A 10,227-nucleotide genomic window follows, 5' to 3' on the forward strand; every position below is an offset into this window, starting at 1 on the left:
ATAGAACTGCAGCGAAACCATCAATGGCCCGCCCAGTGCCAGGGGCACTCCCACTGGGATTAGCTCAGTGGGAATGGCCAAATAAGTAGGTTTGTATCTATTCTGGCACGCATGTAACGCTGCAGGTAGTGTAGTCATAACAACAACAACTAACATAAAGTATGATAGATTAACCCCATAGTGGTGATGGAATGTAGGAAGAAAAACCTGTAGTGTTAATATATTAAGTAGCTGCAGATACAAATTAGTAATAACTTAGGACCTACTAATGTACTTAGGTAGTAGGTTATATTGTAACATGATATTGATGAAATAAAGATTTTTAAAAAAAAAAAAAAAAAACAGAGTCCCGCGTTTCGGGGCGGGCCGCCCGTTGCCGGCGCGCCGTAGGGCACGGAAGCTCGCACTGGGGCGTATCGCTTTCCAGTCGGGTGTGCCGCGGCAGTCCTCACAGGGGAAGTGAAGCGTCTCTTATAGCCTCTCCTTCCCAAGTGGCTCTTTCCGCCTTCCCGTGGTGCCAGATGTCAAGCTTGGCGTTCTGGGAGAGCTGCGACCCAACCCGATGCGAAAGCGAAGGGTGCGTGGCACAGGGGGAGCTGTGTCAAGGGACCGAACACCAGTCCCTTTCTGTTCGCAGGGCACAGACCAGCAGGTGCTCTGCATGCCGGCGACCTCGTTTGTCGGCGTGGGATCACGGCGCGAGTCGGCAAGGGTGCTTCGCCGCGCCCCTGGGTAACCGGGGCGTGTTCTGCCAAACCCAGGAGGTGGTAACATCGCCTGGGCTACGTTAGATGGGCCCATACCGCCGAACGACTGGGGGACCGACCCACCACCTGAGTAAGAGTGGGTCCTTGGCCTTCAGGTGGAAGCTCGGGCAAGTAGGCGGCGAAGGGCGACGGGTGCATCCGCCTCTCCGGAGTGCGGGGTGCTGTTGCCGAGGAGCGTCGTGTGAAATCGTCGACGATGAGGCCATCGATGGGGACCAGTGCGCTGGCGACGGCGCGTTGAACCCTGCAGCTCTGAAGTGCCCTTGACCTAGGGGCGAGGTCGGTGGGCGAGCTGCAATAGTCCCCCCCCATGCCAGAGGAGCCGGTCCGGGGCAAGAGACGGGCTCCCAACTTTTTCACTCGTCAAATAAATCATGGCTGACCAAGAGACGAATGAGTCGAGTGTTATTTCGAGGTGTTCGACACTTACTGTTCCCACCCCTGAAGAGGGCCTGGGGCAGAACGCAGAGAACGTGACAGAATGGCATACTAAAATAAATCAATTGTTAGACACTAGTATCAGAAATGGTAAAATAAGTAACACAGCAGTACTCTCAATTAAGAAGGAGCTCGCCGCCTGGGCTATCGCTAGCGCGAAGCTCGAGGGACGACTCGAGGAATTGGAAAAGGAAAATGAACGACTACGGAAACAGCCCACCAAAACGTGGGCAGGAGTGGTCGCACAAGCGGCCACCAAAACACAATCCACAAAAGAGACTATTGAAAAGGTATCCAAAAAGCCTGACACGGCTGTCTTCTTAAGACCCCTGCCAGGCCAGGATATCAAAAAAGTACAGGAATTATTTACAACTACTATAAATCCGGCAGCAGATAAAATAAAAATAAACAAGGTAAAGGCAACAAAAAACGTTGTTATAGTAGATGTTGCAACTGAAGAAGACAGGGACAAAATATTAAATCATGAGAAACTCAAAAAGGTTGTCAAGTGTGAACCGCCGAAAAAGCGGAATCCCTTAGTAATCCTATACGACGTGCCCACTGCAATAAACGAGAACGACATCTATGAGACAATAAATCAACAAAATTTTGAGAACATGAGTCTGGACAATTTCAAAAATAGAGTTCAAATTACGCTTTAGAACTGGACCCAGAGAGCGCGATGTTGTACACCATGTAGCTGAAGTTTCGGGGAATATGTGGCGTAAGCTCACTACTGTGGGCAGAATCTACATGGGGTTCCATTCGATAAACGTTAGGGACTACCTTGTAGTTCCCCGGTGTCATAATTGTGGAGACCTCGATCATGTTCACAAACACTGTGAGCGAAAGCTGGCTTGCTCCAGGTGTGGCGCAGAAGATCACACCAGGAAAACCTGTGGCAAAACAGGGATATGTATCCCTTGTACAAGACGAGGAAAAAAGAACTGTAATGCCACGGGAAGAAATTGCCCCACATATAGGTTATTAGAACAAAGACTTATCTCGAGAACTGATTATGGCTGAGTCCATATCAGGCGGCAGGAAGCCTAAGAGAAAGTCTCCGAGTAAAAGGGTGAGGGATGCACTAAGGGCCAGCAGATTTAGGGAGTTCTTACAAGGAGTTACCAATATCTGAATCATGAAAGTAGATACAAAAGATGCTGGTGTACAAACGGACCCCTGTGGTTATATTGGTGCTTCCTCTCCCCTAAGACGGGGACTAGGGTCGCTTAAAGAGCTAGAACGACCAAAAGGGCATCCTGTGGCAAAACCACAGACGAAAGTACCAGAGAAACAAGACATACAAGTCAACATAATAAACAGTACATTTTCCTCTACCAACTCTGGCATACAAAAAGGTTTGGGCGTAGATCCCAATAGGGTATACCCCAACCTAGAACACGCACTACAATTAGCACGCCTGGAGGAGCCGGCGGTCCTCACCACAGCCCTGAGGCACGTGGTACGTGTCGGTCATGAATACGGCAGAGACGTCACCTTCTCGGTGATGGAGGCTGTCGACAGAATACAGCTGAAGACAATGAATCTCCCAACCGACTTTGGAGCCCTGTGTGACCTGATCAATAAGTATTTGATAGACGAAATGAGAAATTCGATCTAGATGAACTTTACAGTCAATCTGTCATAACAAATGGAAGAATAGCCCACGACTGGAACATGAACTGGCCCGAATCGCATATTAGAACATATTATGCACGAGACCCATTTAAATGTAGGACAGATTAACTCACATAACAGCAAATTAGTCATGCAGGAACTCCGCAGAGTCGTGGAGGAGAGGAGTCTGGATGTGCTCTGTTTGCAGGAACCATACTCCCTGGCTGGGCGAATCCCATTTGCGGCGGCAAGCTGGCAGGTCATTCACAGCGGAGCAGAACCCAGAGCAGCTATAATGATCATCAACAAAGCGCTAAGAGCCACGGTTCTCTCCCAGTTTTCCGACGATCACTGCAACGTCGTGGAACTACAAACACTAGCTGGAGTACTATACATCATAAACATGTATTTCCAGTACGGACGGACAATAGATGAATTCCTAGACAAGCTTACACAAGTAACCACGGCGTTGCGGGGACGTCGATGTGTTATTACAGCAGACATAAATGCCAAGTCCCCCCTGTGGTTCAGCGGCACACGAGATGACCGAGGAGAAAAGGCTGAAGAGACCATCATGGCGCTACAGCTAATGGTCGCCAATAAGCAAGGAAACCCGCCCACCTACGCAGGAGGTGGGGGCGAGGGCACTAACATTGACGTTACATTGGTCACGCCCAATCTCGCCACCAAAGTAACAAACTGGATGGTCTGGGACCAGGTAACAACCAGTGACCACAATCTCATCACATTCTCATTGGGAGACGAAGAATGCCGCTGGGACATGGGGTGGGAGACACAGCTAAACTACAACAGAGCTGACTGGGATCGCCTGGCAAAGGAGTGTGAAATACCGACATTGCCCGACGGTGACGAAAATGTCGAGGGATACGCAGAGGAGCTGGTGAAAGCAGTCGTAAGGGCGGTAAAGGCCGCTGTACCAACCAGGAGGAGAGCCGTAGCGGCCTCTCCGTCACCATGGTCAACCGAGCTGGGACAGATGCGCCAGTCGGTCAGGAGGGCCAGGAGGTACTACCAGCGAAGTGTCGTCTGGGAAGAAAAGCAACGTTGGCTGCTGAGATATAGAGAGGCTAAGGAGCACTTCCAGCAAGAGCTTAAAGTCGTGAGGCTACAGAGTTGGGAAAAATATGTACAAACGCAACTAGCTACAGACCCATGGGGTGTACCATATAAGTTAGTGCGGGAAAAGATCAGGTCACCCATGGTGTTGTCCACCGTCAGGGATCAGGGCAGGATGACGGAAACCTGGCAGGAGACTGCTGAGGTCCTCCTCCGTGTCCTGCTGCCTGACGATGGCGAAAATGAGGACTCTGAGGCACAACAGCAGATTCGGAGACAAGATCTAGAGGAATACCGAAACAACAATATGGTATATCCCTTCTCCGAGGAAGAAGTAGCCACACAAATAAAAGCCCTTAAAAGAGGCAAGGCTCCAGGCCCAGACGGCATCACCGCAGAGGTGGTGCAATTCCTGGCTCCCCAATTGGTGGCACCTCTCACAAAGTTGTACAACGAGTGTCTGCGGCTCGGGAAATTCCCCCAAATATGGAAAAGGGCTACAGTTGTAATAATCAAGAAAAGTCGAGACAAAGATCCACGAGAACCCAAATCCTACAGGCCCATATGTCTATTAGACACACTGGGGAAACTTTTTGAGAGGTTGCTGGCAGACAGACTGGCAGCACATCGAGTTTTGTGCGGGATGAGTAACAGACAATTCGGTTTCAGGACCGGGAGATCGGCGTCTGACGCCATCGACCTGGCTGCGGAGGTCTGCGCCTCTACCCCGCACAAATACGTGGTTGGCATCATGGTGGATATCAGTGGCGCCTTTGACAACCTGTGGTGGCCCTCGCTCTTCTCTCGATTGCGAGAGAAGGAGTGCCCAGCGTCGCTATATGGCTGTCTCAGGAGCTATTGTGAGAACAGGGAGGTCTGGCTATCGTCCCCTAGCGGAAGAGTAAGCAAAAAGATCACCAAGGGGTGTCCACAGGGGTCAGTCCTGGGGCCACTCTTTTGGGATGTTAATATGGAACCTCTTTTGGACAACCTTCAGAACAGCGACGATGTGCTAGAGGGCATAGCCTACGCGGACGACCTCCTTCTGCTGGTTGGTGGCCGTAGCCGCGAAGACTTAGAGCCGAAAATTGAAAGGGCCATAACAATCCTAAGTACATGGTGCCACCTGTCCAAAATGAAGATTTCTCCAACAAAATCTACATATCTACTCCTAAAAGGACAACTAGTTAGAAATCCAACTGTGAGGATAGACGGCTCACCAGTTCTTCGACGCCATGAAGCGCGATACCTGGGCGTAGTCGTCGATGAGAGGTGGACATATGCATCACACATAGACACCGTCACACAAAAATCTTTGGAAACATTAAATCATCTCATTGCAATTCGACATAGGCGATTCCACTTACCACCAGAACTAATCAAATTATACCATAATAGCATATTGACTTCAATTGTAGGATATGGATCAGGAATCTGGGCCCACAGACTCACGAGGGTTATGCCTGCCATGGCTGTGGGAAGAGTGCAGCGGAGCATATTACTAAGATCAGTGGGAGCATACAGAACTACACCTGGAGGAGCCCTAACAGTACTGATGGGGCTCTGCCCGCTCGACATTAAAATCCGGGAACAGGCAGCATGGTACTGGATAAAAAAGGGAAACAGGGACAAAGTAGTTGACTTGATGGGGATATACGTGGGGAACAAAATTGAAATCAAACGAAGGGGGGAAGAACTTTGGCAAGAACAATGGGATAACGAGGAAACCGGTCGGCGAACACATGAACTGCTGCCCAATATTAGGGAAAGGTTACAACTAAAACACTTTACACCATCACGAGGACTGCTGCACTTCCTCACAGGTCATGGACCCTACCCGGCATATCTATGCCGGTTCGGGAAACAGGCGACACCAGCGTGTGACTGTGGGGCCACACCAGGCACCCCGGAACACGTGGTGTATGAGTACCACCTCTTCGACGATGTAGCCGCGCAACTTCGTCAGCAATTACCAAACCATGACACGTATCACCTGCTAAGGCATGAGGACCACTTTACAATCTTGAATACATTATCTAACGAAATATCACTCAAAGTGATAAGGGACTATTTAAGGAACAACAATTAAGATCTACCTATTCCCAAATTAGACTCCGCGCACCTGACCTGTTCCGCCGAGGCGAGGACTTGGCCAGCCGCTTTACGGCTGGAATCCGCCATGCCTAGGATTAGGTGGTGGGGTGCGCCCAACTACCGATTGAGACACTCACTAACTTTGACGCTAGGTTAAGATAGAGTAGACGTAGGATAAGCTAGAATAGAAACCATTAGTATAGTACTGCAGCATATCGTAACTCCGGCCAGCCCGGTGCCAGGGGCACGTTCACCGGGATTAGCTCGGTGAACAGGGCCAACAATGTAGGTTTATACTATTCTGGCACAAATGTAAACGCTGCAGGTAGAAGTAGCTTAGCATAAGTAGAATAAAACAATGTAGGAAGATAGACAGAAGTGCCCATAGTGTGAGCAACAGAAAAGTAACAAACTGTGTTAGCTGTAGTACTAATATAAAATACAAATGTATCAAATAGGACCCACTAATTGTATAAGGTGGTGGGTTGTTTGTATGATATAAGAATATTGAGAATAAGGAATTTTTTTTTTTTTTTAAAAAAAAAAAAAAAAAAAAAACAGAGTCCCGACCAGAGATGGAAGGGACGCTTTTATTAGATCAAAACCAATCGGTCGGCTCGTCCGGTCCGTTTGCCTTGGTGACTCTGAATAACTTTGGGCTGATCGCACGGTCCTCGTACCGGCGACGCATCTTTCAAATATCTGCCTTATCAACTGTCGATGGTAGGTTCTGCGCCTACCATGGTTGTAACGGGTAACGGGGAATCAGGGTTCGATTCCGGAGAGGGAGCCTGAGAAACGGCTACCACATCCAAGGAAGGCAGCAGGCGCGCAAATTACCCACTCCCGGCACGGGGAGGTAGTGACGAAAAATAACGATACGGGACTCATCCGAGGCCCCGTAATCGGAATGAGTACACTTTAAATCCTTTAACGAGTATCTATTGGAGGGCAAGTCTGGTGCCAGCAGCCGCGGTAATTCCAGCTCCAATAGCGTATATTAAAGTTGTTGCGGTTAAAAAGCTCGTAGTTGGATTTGTGTCCCACGCTGTTGGTTCACCGCCCGTCGGTGTTTAACTGGCATGTATCGTGGGACGTCCTGCCGGTGGGGCGAGCCGAAGGCGTGCGACCCGCCTCGTGCGTGTTCGTGCGTCCCGAGGCGGACCCCGTTGCAATCCTACCAGGGTGCTCTTTAGTGAGTGTCTCGGTGGGCCGGCACGTTTACTTTGAACAAATTAGAGTGCTTAAAGCAGGCAAGCCCGCCTGAATACTGTGTGCATGGAATAATGGAATAGGACCTCGGTTCTATTTTGTTGGTTTTCGGAACCCGAGGTAATGATTAATAGGGACAGGCGGGGGCATTCGTATTGCGACGTTAGAGGTGAAATTCTTGGATCGTCGCAAGACGAACAGAAGCGAAAGCATTTGCCAAGTATGTTTTCATTAATCAAGAACGAAAGTTAGAGGTTCGAAGGCGATCAGATACCGCCCTAGTTCTAACCATAAACGATGCCAGCCAGCGATCCGCCGCAGTTCCTCCGATGACTAGGCGGGCAGCCTCCGGGAAACCAAAGCTTTTGGGTTCCGGGGGAAGTATGGTTGCAAAGCTGAAACTTAAAGGAATTGACGGAAGGGCACCACCAGGAGTGGAGCCTGCGGCTTAATTTGACTCAACACGGGAAACCTCACCAGGCCCGGACACCGGAAGGATTGACAGATTGATAGCTCTTTCTTGATTCGGTGGGTGGTGGTGCATGGCCGTTCTTAGTTGGTGGAGCGATTTGTCTAGTTAATTCCGATAACGAACGAGACTCTAGCCTGCTAACTAGTCGCGTGACATCCTTCGTGCTGTCAGCGATTACGTTTCTTCTTAGAGGGACAGGCGGCTTCTAGCCGCACGAGATTGAGCAATAACAGGTCTGTGATGCCCTTAGATGTTCTGGGCCGCACGCGCGCTACACTGAAGGAATCAGCGTGTCTTCCTAGGCCGAAAGGTCGGGGTAACCCGCTGAACCTCCTTCGTGCTAGGGATTGGGGCTTGCAATTGTTCCCCATGAACGAGGAATTCCCAGTAAGCGCGAGTCATAAGCTCGCGTTGATTACGTCCCTGCCCTTTGTACACACCCCCCGTCGCTACTACCGATTGAATGATTTAGTGAGGTCTTCGGACTGGTACGCGACATTGACTCTGTCGTTGCCGATGCTACCGGAAAGATGACCAAACTTGATCATTTAGAGGAAGTAAAAGTCGTAACAAGGTTTCCGTAGGTGAACTTGCGGAAGGATCATTACCGACTAGACTGCATGTCTTTCGATGTGCGGGTCGTGTCGCGCAACACGCTACCTGTACGGCTCGCAGGAGCCGTGCGCCGCGTGCGGAACCACGCGTGCCTCTCAAAACTAACGGCAATGTTGTGTGGTACGAGCGCTGAAGCGCTGGAGCGGCTGGCCTGCGGCGCCTGGCGCCGGTTTTGAATGACTTTCGCCCGACTGCCTGTCCGCTCCGGTGTGGAGCCGTACGACGCCCATCGGCCGTGAGGCCGTTGGACACAGAACGCTGGAACAGGGGCCGCCACACGCCTACGTCCCGCCAATGCAACTGTCTTGGAAGAGACAGTGGAAACTAAGAAAAGATCACCCAGGACGGTGGATCACTCGGCTCGTGGGTCGATGAAGAACGCAGCAAATTGCGCGTCGACATGTGAACTGCAGGACACATGAACATCGACGTTTCGAACGCACATTGCGGTCCATGGATTCCGTTCCCGGGCCACGTCTGGCTGAGGGTCGGCTACGTATACTGAAGCGCGCGGCGTTTGCCCCGCTTCGCAGACCTGCGAGTGTCGCGGCCGCCTGTGGGGCCGGCCGCGTCTCCTTAAACGTGCGATGCGCGCCCGTCGCCTGGCGGTTCGCATACCGGTACTTACTCGGTAGCGTGCACAGCCGGCTGGCGGTGTGGCGTGCGACACCTCGTACAACGACCTCAGAGCAGGCGAGACTACCCGCTGAATTTAACCATATTACTAAGCGGAGGAAAAGAAACTAACAAGGATTCCCACAATAGCGGCGAGCGAACAGGGAAGAGTCCAGCACCGAACCCCGCAGGCTGCCGCCTGTCGTGGCATGTGGTGTTTGGGAGGGTCCACTACCCCGACGCCTCGCGCCGAGCCCAAGTCCAACTTGAATGAGGCCACGGCCCGTAGAGGGTGCCAGGCCCGTAGCGGCCGGTGCGAGCGTCGGCGGGACCTCTCCTTCGAGTCGGGTTGCTTGAGAGTGCAGCTCCAAGTGGGTGGTAAACTCCATCTGAGACTAAATATGACCACGAGACCGATAGCGAACAAGTACCGTGAGGGAAAGTTGAAAAGAACTTTGAAGAGAGAGTTCAAAAGTACGTGAAACCGTTCTGGGGTAAACGTGAGAAGTCCGAAAGGTCGAACGGGTGAGATTCACGCCCATCCGGCCACTGGCCTCCGCCCTCGGCAGATGGGGCCGGCCGCCCGCGCGGAGCAATCCGCGGCGGGGTCGTGTCCGGTTGCCTTTCCACTCGCCGCGGGGTGGGGCCGTTCCGGTGTGCGGTGGGCCGCACTTCTCCCCTAGTAGGACGTCGCGACCCGCTGGGTGCCGGCCTACGGCCCGGGTGCGCAGCCTGTCCTTCCGCGGGCCTCGGTTCGCGTCTGTTGGGCAGAGCCCCGGTGTCCTGGCTGGCTGCCCGGTGGTATATCTGGAGGAGTCGATTCGCCCCTTTGGGCGCTTGGGCTCCCGGCAAGCGCGCGCGGTTCTTCCCGGATGACGGACCTACCTGGCCCGGCCCCGGACCCGCGCCGCTGTTGGCTCAGGATGCTCTCGGGCGGAATAATCGCCCCCGTCAGCGGCGCTTCAGCTTTGGACAATTTCACGACCCGTCTTGAAACACGGACCAAGGAGTCTAACATGTGCGCGAGTCATTGGGCTGTACGAAACCTAAAGGCGTAATGAAAGTGAAGGTCTCGCCTTGCGCGGGCCGAGGGAGGATGGGGCTTCCCCGCCCTTCACGGGGCGGCGGCCTCCGCACTCCCTGGGTGTCTCGTCCTCATTGCGAGGTGAGGCGCACCTAGAGCGTACACGTTGTGACCCGAAAGATGGTGAACTATGCCTGGCCAGGACGAAGTCAGGGGAAACCCTGATGGAGGTCCGTAGCGATTCTGACGTGCAAATCGATCGTCGGAGCTGGGTATAGGGGCGAAAGACTAAT

General features: G+C 52.2%; 1 non-coding gene and 1 pseudogene across 1 annotated transcript; both read left to right on the top strand.

The window, feature by feature from the left end:
• Positions 1-8,631: 8,631 nt before the first annotated feature.
• On the top strand, positions 8,632-8,786 carry LOC124608201. Its single transcript, XR_006978891.1, has one exon. It is a non-coding gene; the product is annotated as a 5.8S ribosomal RNA (ribosomal RNA).
• Positions 8,787-8,974: 188 nt separating this feature from the next.
• Positions 8,975-10,227, top strand: part of LOC124607580 — a 4,349-nt pseudogene continuing 3,096 nt past the window's right edge.

Source organism: Schistocerca americana, chromosome 3, assembly GCF_021461395.2.
Source record: "Schistocerca americana isolate TAMUIC-IGC-003095 chromosome 3, iqSchAmer2.1, whole genome shotgun sequence".
In the NCBI taxonomy this organism is placed as follows: domain Eukaryota; kingdom Metazoa; phylum Arthropoda; class Insecta; order Orthoptera; family Acrididae; genus Schistocerca; species Schistocerca americana.